Source organism: Mytilus galloprovincialis, chromosome 10 (genome assembly GCF_965363235.1).
Source record: "Mytilus galloprovincialis chromosome 10, xbMytGall1.hap1.1, whole genome shotgun sequence".
Lineage (NCBI taxonomy): Eukaryota > Metazoa > Mollusca > Bivalvia > Mytilida > Mytilidae > Mytilus > Mytilus galloprovincialis.
In genome coordinates, this window is record NC_134847.1 from 52,861,628 (window position 1) to 52,875,507 (window position 13,880).

The window sequence follows — 13,880 nt, forward strand, 5'->3', positions numbered from 1 at the left end:
ATAAATATTCTATTAAGTTCGTTTGCACTACTGTAATGTATAATATCTATGTAGGTACAATAAAAACTACATCTTACATGTTATAAATTGGAGAAAAATTGGAAATATGCAATGTTTCGACGTGACTTCCTATTTTGTCTTAAGGTCTTAAGGAAACATTACACAACTTAACAGCCAGTAAAGCCAGAGTCACCTTTGTTTGTAATCCTCTATATTGAAGGTCGAAAAGTCCCCCTTTTCTGGCGGGTTATTCAAAAGTGTGACACACATTTTTCAAGTTTTTAGGTTATTTCGAATAGACTGAATACTCCATTTTCAAGGATTAAATCCCCAAAAACACATTGATGACTACAACAGTATCTCTATGAGCTAATAGAAAAAAACTTTCAGCCAATCAGAAGACGTGTTACATTAAATTAAATCTTTGCACGATGTCGATTATCACTGCACAGAGATTGTTGTGAACATATCATATTTTTAGGCGCATTTCGAATATTGACCTACATGTTTAATAGTTCTGATGTTTACAAATATTATTTTGTGATCTTTTTGTATACTCATCTTGATGAGCACCTGATAACTCCCCTAGTTTTTGGCGGGGTTCGTGTTGCTTATTCTTTAGTTTTCTATTTTGTGTCATGTGTTCTATTGTTTGTCTGTTTGTCTTCTTTCATTTTTAGCCAGTCGTTATCAGTTTATTTTCGATTTATGAGTTTGACTGTCCCTTTGGTATCTTTCGTCCCTTTTTGATAAACTTTGTATTTTTGATTATTCCTGAAAGGAATGCGTTTGTTTATTTCCTATTGCTATATTAATTTATTCTGAATAAAACGTGTTAGTATTTGTAATCTTATCCAGAATACCTCAGTAGGTCAAAATACGAATCAAGAATCTGACAATAATTTTTAATTACAATCACCAGAAATAATTACCAATGTGGAACACCTTCAATATCGTTGTACATATATTTTACACATTATCTATTTGAATATAATTTATCCCGCAATAAGAGATATTGACCGAGTAGAAAGGCCAAGAAGACTAGGCAATCTTTATTTTGGGGTAAACAGCCTTAGTTTTGGGAAGAATTCAACATTGAATCACCAGTAGAAAAAGAACAAATCAATGATATGTCATGTCAAAACAAATGCGTAACTTGTCTTCTCTCACACCATATTTTTATGAAAGACGAATTATGATTTGTCCTGAATTATGTAAGTGTAAAGTGAATGATTTAACTGCAATACGAAGTAATCTTGAATTACTTTGTGATAGGATAATTATCATCTATAAAGCGGATACAATGTCTTTCAAAAAGCTGTGATAAAAAATGTTTTCACAAAATTAAAGGAAAACAACGTAAAATAAATAAAGTTAAGCAAAACTGATGTCAGCAATAAAAGACCAGTTCCTTTGCTTATTGTGGGGTTTCAGCTGTGAACATTCGGTGTTTGTGTCATGGATGGATATCCAATATACACGGTGGATATGTTTGTCCTGTGAGAGAACGTTCTGTGCTGGTGATTTGGTCCTGTCAGGTGCTGGTGGGTCCTGATTCTGTGCTGGTGGGTTTGTTTAAATTGTATCAGAACGGCAATAAAACGACTGTTTTGTTGCTCAATTTTTCTCTGATGCGTCATAAGTACCATGCAAAGTATATTACAACAATAATATATTGCAAAAGTCGTGCAAGTTCGTTAAACGGAATTTTCCTGACGCTGTGCATATATTCAAGATCATTGATGCTGTACTGTCAATTAACTGTTGTCAGATTTCTTGAAATTGACATTGTTGTGAATCTGTTTACTGTTATTATGAGAGAAAAAAATACCCCTATTTTTTTATTTTTTTTAAATTAACTGTTATCTTATTTATTGGCCTATTAATGGAACCCTTCTTGTCCCCTTTTTAAGATAAGAAAATATGTTTACGATTTTCGGGATTACGATCATTTTGCAAGATCACCAAAATACGTTGTAATTTATACAATACTTATATAAAGTAGATGATGTGGTATGTTTGTTGTCAATGGACAAATTTCCATAAGAAACCAAAGGAAGTATGTGTTAACAACCATACGTCATCGTACGACCTTCAACAATAACCAATAAAATAAAAATGTAAAAGGTTTTGCATAAAAATGGAGAGCAAAAATATAGAACAAAGGACTTTCTGAGCGTTTGAATCATATGTCTTTAGCAGCTTAAAACACATTTGTTTGTGAACAATTAAGTGCTGACTACAAGAAAATGACAATAGTATTGCGGGTTTGTTTGTTTGGTTTTTTTTTTTTGGGGGGGGGGATGGGGGATAAGTTAGAGCGAGGTTACAGTGAAAGTTTTAAGCTTCGAATAGTTTCCCGTAAGATTTAAAAGTTGTATTTTAAAAGAAAAATGTATCTTATAGCTATTAAGAATCACTTGCTGTATCTGTAAGATTTTCGCAACATAATTTTTTTGTCTGAACGGTTATCAGGTATTTTTTTCGAAAGTTCGAAAGAACACTAAAAAAAATTTCACTATTTTATGAAAGGGCAGACTAGAATATGTCAATTTCAAAAATTAAAATATCTCGTAGCTTCATACTACCAATTGAGTATACACTGTACACCACTGTAACAATGAAGGAGGAAATGGGGAGGGTTGGTTGGGTGGAAGTGGGGAGGGGTATGCGGAGCGCTAACAAACATGTCTATGCGGCATGGGCTTTGATCATTGTTGAAGCATCAATGTAAGGGGCATTTAATATCTTAATAAAACTATTTTTATTTTAGATACTATATATTGTTATCTGATATTTGACGACAGATGTTGCCCTTTTATGTAATTATGTAATACAAGTTACGATCATTTGAAAACACACATTAAACAGCCAAATGGATGCACAAGAGCTAAAATAGGAGTCATAGATCCTATTGACAACAATTATCTGCCCAATTTTATTGATTTTGTAACATTTGTTTCAAATATGACCAACTTCTTATCCGAAATCACCAGCACCGTATCAGGACCCACCAGCACAATGACAGGACCCACCAGCACAGTATCAGGACATGACTAAATTGAGAAAATGCTAAATTTTAATAAATTGCAATGTTTTTTCACAAAATAGTTTTGTCGTGTGGATTGCGGTGTAGAAAGCGGACACTATGAGCATTTTGTTTTTTTTTTTCAGTGCTAGATTTTGTGAAAATGAGCATTTTTGTGTTACGCTTACTGAAACAGTTTAGAGAGTCAACTTTTTAATGGTTTACATATGAACCCATAAGAAACAAAATTGAAAAATTTCAACTGTTTTCTTCCATTTCTTATGAGTGAAAACGTCAAAAATCATAATTTTCGTCTTTGTTTACATTTTTTCATTGATCACCAGCACCCGTCAGGACCGAATCACCAGCACAGAACGTTCTCTCGCAGGACAACCATACCCACCGTGATATAGGAAACGAGAAATCATTACTATCAACAGTGACAATTTGACATTCAAAGAAATGTGGCTTTTTAAACATTTGATAATATTTAACACAAGCAAAAGAAACGATGGTCGAACAATACCAGAGAAACCGCCAAACTCATCAACCGAGAAGAAAATGACAACGCTATAGTTTAAAATGGTAAAGACAAACAGACAAATGAAGGTACACAAGAAACAACATAGAAAACTAAGGCTGACCAACGGGAACCCCACAATAACCTGGAGAGATCGCAAGTGCTCCCCCCGGAAGGTTAGCAGATTCTGCTCCTCATGTGGCACCTATCGCGTTGCTCATATTAATACAAACCAACTAAATAGTCTCATCCGGTAGGTGAAATCCATAAAAAGGGAAGGGAATTGTAATTACGACGTAAGAAACATATCCGATATAATTTGTGAAACGGTTATTCTATAACGATTAACCACCAAAATTCTTTCTACATTCATCTACATGTATATGTCTTGACACTTATTTAATAAGAACTTTTCTAAACATTTGTTACAGTTGGAACACATTTTTAATACTTTGATGGCATTATTTAGTTGAAATCGTCTTTGTGTAAAGCCTAAATATCTCAGTTTGCTAGATATAAGCCCATATGCAATGACGTCTATGTTTCTAATAAATATTATACTTTTATTTTTATTTATTTTACTTTCCTTATAATGAATCAACAATTTTTAAGGGATGGGTTCCAACAATAGGTTTTGATACGAAATGGTACTTAACCACAGCATTTCATCAGTTATATTGGTTATATAGCTATCAAGTTTATAAATTTTCCTTCACATCCTTCTTGTTTGCTAAATATTATTAGCTATGAAGGTCATACTTATTCTGTTGCTGTTCAGTAATGCGACTGTTCTTTGTGGGATAAACATTCAGTATTATTGTTATTTATAGTCTGTTGAATTGCTAGATTTTCTTTCGTTTTTTTTTATTATGTATACCCTATTTTTGTGCATCATAAGATGGTTATCTGTATAAAATCTGCTATGATAAACAAAAAAGTACGTAGCAAAAACAAATGTTAAGAATGCAATGAATGACCATCTTGAACATTGGGCATGTAAATTACCCACAATGGACTTAACAGTATAGGTAAATTATGTACAAAGACAAATAAAAATATCACTACGACACGTAACTAGGATGATAAACAAACGTTAGAACCTGGAATCTATATTTCAAGACCATCATGTATTATTTGTGACGTATATATGGAATATTTCTCTACAAGGTCTTGGTATCTTTAGATGAGCATTACAGATAAAGGATGAGACGTTCTCAAACATAACCCTGGTTCACCAACTTTCTGCTCAGACACATGTGACGTTTTGTAAATTATGAGTTGGCTGTGTACATTATGAAGCCATTCAATGAAATTCATAAAGTTGTATGTGTAGTTCAAGGCGCTTCAACTTGGTCTGATCATTGTTTTGTCCATTTGTGTCCCTGTATAGCTTTCATGTCTGGACTTTGTAATTCTTTACGACGTTTTGTTAACAACAAATGTGCAGTATGATCGAACAATAGTTTTGTTTTGCTTTGGTGCAACTGTATGAATATTAAGCTTGAATGACCTAAATGTATCAATACTAGTGATCGGGTAACTTCGAACAAATAAAATTCAACAAAGAAATCATTGAAAGGAATAAGAAAAATGACATGATATTTTCATACTTTACATAGCACATGATTAATAGAGACAAACAGGAACACTTAAAGTTTTGAAACTATTCGGAATATGATTTGGTAAAAGTTGTAAACTGCAATAATCAGGTAGGTCAGTTGAACATTTTGACATTTGGAATGTTATATATTATCCATAATAATAAATACACGGATTTTTCTTCAAGTATTGCGTCTCCGATTTCCAATTGTATCAATTTAATATCACTTTTTGTTCCAACAAAAGAATGTACTGACGTGTAAAGCTGTCCCTTTTATTTTTAATGGGTATTGCCAGAAAAGTTAAAAAGAGTACAATATAACAAATAGGAATCAATTCCTTCCGAAAAAAATAGTTAATAGAACCTAGTTATGTATGTGTTTAAAATCTTGTTCAACTGTTTATTTATCTTAATCTCGAATTACCTTTAGATGAGTTCATAAATATTTCAAAATATCTGCCATAAATACTTGACGAATGAATCTTTCTGTGACACTTTTTTTATAGAATAGATTTAGTAGATAAGCTCGTACGGTACTGTTAAATATAAATGTTGATAGTTCTTGAAATTTACGAAGCTTTTTGGAATTTTCTGTTTATTAACTTAAAAAAATATATTAAGAAACCAAGCGTTCATCTTCCTAAGGCAAAGATGTCCTTAGTTGCATTTGACTATTGTTTTTGATCCCTTTTATGTCAGCTATTTCTTCAGGTGTTCATATTTTTATACCTCCTTGGCTTTAATTTATAAGTTTTCATCCTCTAGGATGAAGGGAAAATCAAATAAAACGCTTTGGACGCATACTAATTATAACGTGTTCTCGTCATTTTCTATTTTGAATTACCATTTTTTGGCTTATTGGGCATGTAATAAAACGTAAGACTGGCTACCCGGTCATAATGAGTTTTAGCATAAGGTTCATTCATTGTAAAATCTCCATGCTTCATCATTTATCACTAGGGAGAAAATACATTTCTTTTTAGAAAAAAATAGACGGGGATTTTGTTATGAAATTGCGGAAATATTTCTTAGTGTTACAGACAACACGGTAAAATATTTACGTAACAGATAAATATACTAGTTTAAATTCTTTAAGTGAATAACTTAATAAGCATGCGCCCATCATAACAACCTTCTTCGATCTAATGTGCTCTGTGACGTTCACAGTATAAAACATTTTGATTTTATAGTTTAATTTTCGTATTCATTCCGACATTTTTTTATATCTCACTAGATGCATACTAGGTAAGGTTTCTCCCTGTCGGTTTGTTTCTTTCAAAATCTTACTCTTTCCAGTTTATTATCGACATCGGTCATATCTATTTTTTTTTTATAGCTCCAGTTTGATAATTCCACTCCTTCTTAGCCTTACTATTAATGTGTTGTTTCTGATCCTGACAAACATAATTCAGTACTTTGTGCCTTGTGAATCACCTTTTTGACTAGCAAGGTTTTCGTAGAATATTTTATTGAAAGTTATCAATTCTCATTTGAGACACTATTATGATTTTGTTGTATGTGATCCCTACTTTCCCCCGCAACATTTGAATAGCCTGAGAGAAACGGTGAATACGCCATTCATCATATATCTTTATGATTTTTCCAAAGTTTCACTCGTATTTTATTTAGAAACACAAGACATCTTTATTGGGATCAAACTGATGGAAACGCATAGATTCCGAACGGAGCGATATCGAGGGCATAATCAGTGGACGCATCACCTATTATGCACGTGTTCTCGGTACGTGAATACAAATGAGATAAAATATTACGACTGGGAATTGAATCTGTAAAAATTATAGATTAGACAACAATGCTGTTATTTCTAAGTTAAATACAATTTAGATATCTAGAGAAGAAACGTACCTTCTAGTTTCCGTAGTATCCTTGATGTGAAATTTACTAAAATATAGGACATGCACACACTCGCTGGATTTCTTGTACATCATAAATCATTACATGAACGTGAAAGGAAAGAAATTGACAAGATTATGATGTATACGACTACGAAAAACAATCGGCATATAGGGTTACAATCAGACTACCCATTGGAATATAGACTCTTTTCTAAATAATTGATTTGCAGTAATGATGATTTTTTTTTAAATGTTGTAAAGTAAGTTTTGCTATTCAGGACAAATATGTATACTTTGTTTTTCAGAATAAATTTGACTCATAGAAGTTGAAATTTTATCCTCTGTATTTCCTTCTTATTATATTGCAATTTTACTGCTTGCATTATTTGCACTTGGCACAGAAATTTAACTGAATAATCGTACCTAACTGATATAAGGTCATGTGGAAACGAGTTTACTATTTTATTAAATGTATGAGTTGTATTTTATATTTGAAAAAAAAGGTTTTATGTTGTTCGATTATAGCTTTTTGACGTAAATATTCCTTCAGGATTGTCTTTTTCTACTAAAGATGGCGGATGGATTTTGCGAAAGATTAGGACCGTCTCTTCTGATAATAAGCATAGCTTCCGTATGTTATATGATTGGAATTGCCACTCCTTACCTCATTAAGATTGAAAGTTTAACTTTTATCAGCAACAGCGGATTATGGAAACGATGTTCGTCTTCCACTTATGGAAAAGAATGCTATAACACATCAACCTATGCAGAAAACGGTACGTTACTCTTATAACTGATACATAGTAAATAATGAACATCATAATTAAAAGATTAGTAGTAGATATCAAAGGAATATACAATAAAATATTTCAAATAAACGGACAACACCATGCAAGAAAAACCCGAAAAACAGCACAAAGACAAACAGCGATCAACAAGCCACAACACAGAAATCTTAAGACAGCAACACGAACCCACTGATAGGATCTATTATAAAAACTAGACTGGGGTGATAATTTTTTTGTTTTTTATCACAATGCCGCGACTGGTGGTAATAAGATTGTTTTAATCTTTGATTCTTATTTACACTTAATTTGGTTGGTGTACTTGGATTGTTCACTTTAAACGAAAACGAAAAATATAAACAACAGCATGTGAAGAATCATGAAACAGAATACAACAATGTAGACAAGTGTTGATTTTTCTGTTACTGTTCTTTAAAACTGTAATGGTAATATCCGCAAAATAAGATTAAAAATTGATTGCCAATGAGAAAACTATCCAACTTAATTTATTAATTAATTGATTGATTGTTGAGCTATATCATGGCGGTCAGTGTTTATGATTGGCGGAAATTGGAGTGCCCGGAGGGATCCAAAAACCTTCGGTAAACTTACCTGCCAAGTGTCGGTTTGATACTCACAACCTTAGTTTTTACAGGATAATACTTTCCAACAAAGCTCCTACTATCCACAGACTTCCTAGACTAAATTGAGAAAGATAATAAAGTTGAATAAATTTCAGAAAAATTGCCATGGAATAAATCAAAAAAGCAAAAAGACTTTTTTATATTATACTTGTTCTTCCAGATTGGTTTCGAATTTGTCAAGTAATGTGTATCTTTGGGCTAGTTGCTATCTTAACATCGACAGCTTGTATTGCATTGAGATTATTAAAGCTGCGTGAACACAAGATATTGCAAATTGCTACAATCGTGGGTGTATTCTCAGCAGGTAAGTCTATATTTTGGAATCTGCAAACATTTCACAATGCTGGACCAACCTCTTTTAGTAATGTTTTTTTTAACCTTTGTCTTAATACTTTTCTTTGAAGTGTTTTATGTATAAGAGTAATTTTAACATACATTTCTTGTCAATAATCCGCACAAAATTTAATCTAGTAGGTATCTGTGATGAGTAAATAAAATTGAGAATGCAAATAGGGAATGTGTCAAAGAGACAACACACCGACCATAGAACAGACAATTGCCATTCCAAGTTTAAATATGAAAATTAAACCATATCAGCCATTTCCTGCATTTTGAATTGGACTAATATAATACGTTTAACATATTCTTGTTGAAATACATTTAATATCAATATATAATATAGAAATATAATTTGCATAAGTAAAACGCATTTAATTTGTTTTTAGAGACAATATTTTAAACAATTATTTCCAAACAATAGAGACAAACTGCAGACAACAGTACTTGATATATATTAACTAGACAAAATTACAATAAAACAAACTTATTTAAAAAAAAAAATGTTTGTCATTTACAAAAAAGGGGTAAAAAAAGTCAATGTATAAATCTAATAATATATAAATATCCATTATTATCGTATCCGTTAACGTTAATAGATTAAAAAAAAAAAAAAGAAAAACCAATAAAAATGTAATTTCAAATTTGTGAAATTTTTCTATGTCTCTCTAACCATGTTAATACAATCAATATGTCTCTTTCAGTGGTGTTTATTCTCATAGGAGTTGTTTTATATGTGAGGAATGTGGATGACATCACATCAGGATTAGATTTCTACTATGGTTACTCACTTGCATTTTTCATAGGAGGAATGTGTCTAGCTGCTGTTGTCGAAATTGTCTTAATTTATGACCTCATAAAGACGAAAAATGACATTCGAAATCGTGTTAAAGACACAGCAAATAAGAATATGAGCTTCTAAAATCTGCATGAACTTTAGTGTATTGACACCCGCAGTAACGTGGGCCTGTGACTAAATCAAAATACCTACGGCAAGTCCTCATTTTAGTTTTTTTTATTCGTTATCTGATAGTTTGTTTTGTTACATTTGAGGATGATCAAATTAGGTGATTGTATGTATGTATGTTTGTTTATTTCATTGTTTTGCAGTTATTTTTGGTTCTGAAATGTTAACTTTCTGGAAGTAAGAGTTTGCCAGGCTTTGGAACTGTGTAGGAAAATTTAATCTTTAACGGTACAGTTTGTTCAATGTCCTAATTTACATCATAACCTATGGCTGTGCTTCTATTAAACGATGAAGGTACATACCATTCATACATACACAATTAAAACGGAAACTACATGTGACATATACTCTTGATATCGGCATTAGACTCAATTCAAAACTTGTTAATAATTGAAAATATCAATTATCTGGAAAATAAAAGTGACTGGAATGTAGTTATGTTTAATCTACAACATTGTCGAATATTAGTTATATATAAAGTTGAATTCATTAACCCTTCGTTTTCAAGTCATGCCGGCTAACAAATTACTGATATCAGAAAAAAGATAACATTTATTTGAACAGATATGAAAAGGTAATCTAATGAATTTGAAAACATAAATTAAAATGATGAAACAGTTCCAATCTGAAAGAGTTGCTTCTTTACCCATTATTAAAGTCTTCTCGTAAATCAGAATTTATGGATTATGCCTTAAATGTATTTTTGTGTCTTTCCAAGAGTCTAAATTGTTCGTTTATTCAAATTTCATAAACATATTTGAAATAGAAAAATAGATGTTTTAATGTCTTGTTGGATTATTGTTTCATTGACATGCAGTCGTATTTCTTTTTATTCATACGAAATTCTTATAAAGTTCGCAGACAAGGGTTCGGTTGCAGTAGGAACATATATTGTATTTTAACGTTTTCCTTTATTTAACTGAGTTATAGTTAAAAGTTATTATAGTTAACTGGTGTCACAAATAAAATTTAAAATAAAGTTTGCATGCAAAAAACATAATTTTGTTCTTTTTTATAATGCAACCAACTTGGCTATCATTTTTGAGAACGTTCACAATATGTAAATCAGATTCAAATCTAGTATTGAACCCTGGAATATTATTTGGTAATCTGTCCGTACTTTTGGATATATGAATGATCCTTCCTGTTACTCCATAATTGACAAAAACACCTTTGGCTCTCAGCAGCAAACATGAACTATGTACACGGTATATTTTGCCCTGTACGAAACAACATAATTTTGACCTCGTGAGATTGCTTTGTTTTTTTTTGCCTTGTATTTAAAATTTGTAAGTTAATATTAAACAGTCAACACGAAAAACGAAAACGAGACACGATTAAAACATGGGAAAGTTTCAAAACATAACATAGAAAATCTTAGTATAAGCAACACAAACTGATGAGCTCGGATACACTGATGTTGCAAGTGGTAGGTCATATCCAATGTAAGTTTCAACGATGATGTCACAATGGAGTATAAGAGAATGGTATTGTGGTGACAAAATTGAACCATATCCGTGGTCAATGATGATACGATAGAGATTATCGTGAGATAACGATGTTTCTTTTGTTCGTATATTCCCATTGTCGACGAAAGCGACTTCAGTGACTTCTCCGTAGGCGCTTATGAGTTGCTTTTAAAAGTTAGGGATGCACATGTGTTTGTATATATTAGTTTAAATTGCCACAGTTGAACCCCTTACATTTATTGTGTTATAACTAATGAATTTAAACAAGCTCAAATCGATACGATAGAGAAATACTTTGAAGACTTTAATATAGAAATAAGAAGATGTGTCATGATAGCAAATGAGACAGATCTAGTCTAAATTCAACAAATAAAGATAGGCGGTAAAAAAATAAATTCGTTACATAGTTAGCTAGTGACCTAATATGATATATTCCATATGGAATTTACTGACCCCGTATATATCATATTAGGTCACTAAAACACTATGTAACTAATAATACAAGACAAATAGATAATGAAATATTTCGGATGTACACCCTTAAAAAAATAAACATATATCTCACATTATACAATATGTGTATTTACATCTCAATCCGAATTGTCTATGCTTAAATAAGATAGTTGACATCACGATAATATACTGAACATGCAATTTATAAGATGTAAAATAAACCTATACAAATGAACGATACTTGTTTATAAAATGCAAGTGTTAATACACCATGTGCCTTGAAAGTACTTAATTTGAACCTTTATTTTATAGTTTTGAAACTTAAATACCCCAACACATAACATTGTTAGTAATAAAAAATGTTTACAATCACTCGATAAAAAAGGACACACTCGAAAAAGCCCGGACTGCTCTCGAAAAAGCCCAGACATAAAGATATGGATTTCGTCTCAAAATAACGTTTTCATTGCAATAACAATAATTTTTGTAAAGTGTTTGTATATCTAAGGATATATAGATTCCATGTTTGCATTTCCGTCGACATTTGCATTGGTATGTGTATGAAAATGCCTTTATTCGATATTTTGTAACTAAAAGCAAAGTCAGAATGATAATATCTTTTTATTTCAAATGCTAACATACCATGTATAACCTTGTATATTAAGCTCAAGCTTCTAGATCACGTCTTGTTAGAAAAGTAGTCTGTTTGTTTACATAATTAATCATATTCACTCGAAAAAAAAGTGGTCACACTCGAAAAACCACGATCCTAGCCGGACACTATACCGTGATAATGTAAAGTTGTGATATTGCATTCTTTTATATTTGTAAATTGTACATTTTATAAATATATTATAGACTTAAAAGGTATATGACACATGTAAATTTGTAGACAAAAAAAATTTAATTGTATTGCTTAGTTATCTGTATGTACACATGATAAGTCATACATTAAATTATAGAAAAAACATAACTATAATTTAGGTTTTTGTCGAGAGGATTACATAATATGTATGAAAATATGCATGCATAAGATGTTAATTCTTTTACATGAGACTGTTATTAATAAGAACGTACAGCAAGTAAAGGGCATCATGTTATTAGTTTTAAGTGAAAGTTTTTAATGGAAATAGATAGTTAAATAGCAAGTGACATTTAGAAAGGTTTAAGAAAAAAACGGAGTCTACCTTTTTTATCATACGTTGTTATTATACAGGTCAATTTCCTTATTCACTGGCTAAAACTTGTAAATATGAAATGTTGATGACAAACTTTAGACTGTTTTCAGTCCATATCTTATTTGTTTTGTTTTGATGGTCTTTAACATTGAGAGTTTGAGACTTTTAAACTACTAGTTCCGATCCTAAATTGTCCTGAAGCACATGTGTATTTTAATCTGTTTCAACCGTTTTGTTGTACTAAATATAATTCTATATATTATAGAGTACTAATATTTGTGTACTATTATTTGTCTGTTTGTCTGTTTGTCTGTTGGTTTTCTTGTTTCGTATTGGCGTTGTCAGTTTATTTGCATCTATGAGTTTGAATGTCCCTCTTAAATATTTTGCCCCTTTTCTATATACATGTATTATCAAAACGTTTACACAGATGGACACAAACATCATTAAAGTTAAATATTTGTACTTAGGTTAAAATTATGTCAAACAGTTCGACAGAAGTATGTGCGATAGCACTACACAGTAATAAAAAGTACACCCAATCTGAGTCCTGTTTGAGCACAGGCAATTGCTTACAATTGAGGAAACTAGACATTTCAAAATTGAAAGTACCAAACGTATATACAACGTAACTCAAATGTTATTCGGAACATTCATTTTCCAATTACGTTTATATGAAGGAGTCAGATACTGGACTGGTTATTATTATTGGGGTCTAATATTTGAAGGGATGAACACATATAACTTTCACATATTCTGAATCTGAAGGAAGTTTTATTCTAAAAATCAGAACTGATGTTTGTTAGGTTTCCTTTCATGATTTTATATTATAAATATATTAAATAGAAACAACATATATGTACTCAAAATTAGTGAACAACAGTTAAAGATAATCTATTTTGGTTGCTAAAGGAAATTGATATTATTGCGTCAAGAAGGTTTCTCAAGCTAATCAATGGTGAGTCAAAATGTTCGATGTGATTTTCAAGTTCATTTTAAAAATTGGCAAACAGCAAACTGATGAAAATACCCAGATCAAATTAA

General features: G+C 31.3%; 1 long non-coding RNA gene across 2 annotated transcripts; it reads left to right on the forward strand.

Moving 5' to 3' along the window:
- The first annotated feature begins 5,136 nt into the window (after positions 1-5,136).
- LOC143047820 (uncharacterized) lies at positions 5,137-10,745 on the forward strand. Of its 2 annotated transcripts, none has more exons than XR_012969666.1 (4): positions 5,137-5,257; positions 7,555-7,780; positions 8,594-8,737; positions 9,474-10,744. It is a non-coding gene; the product is annotated as an uncharacterized LOC143047820 (long non-coding RNA). The 2 variants fall into 2 exon arrangements; XR_012969667.1 differs by having other exon boundaries at positions 5,199-5,261; positions 9,474-10,745.
- The last annotated feature ends 3,135 nt before the right edge of the window (positions 10,746-13,880 follow it).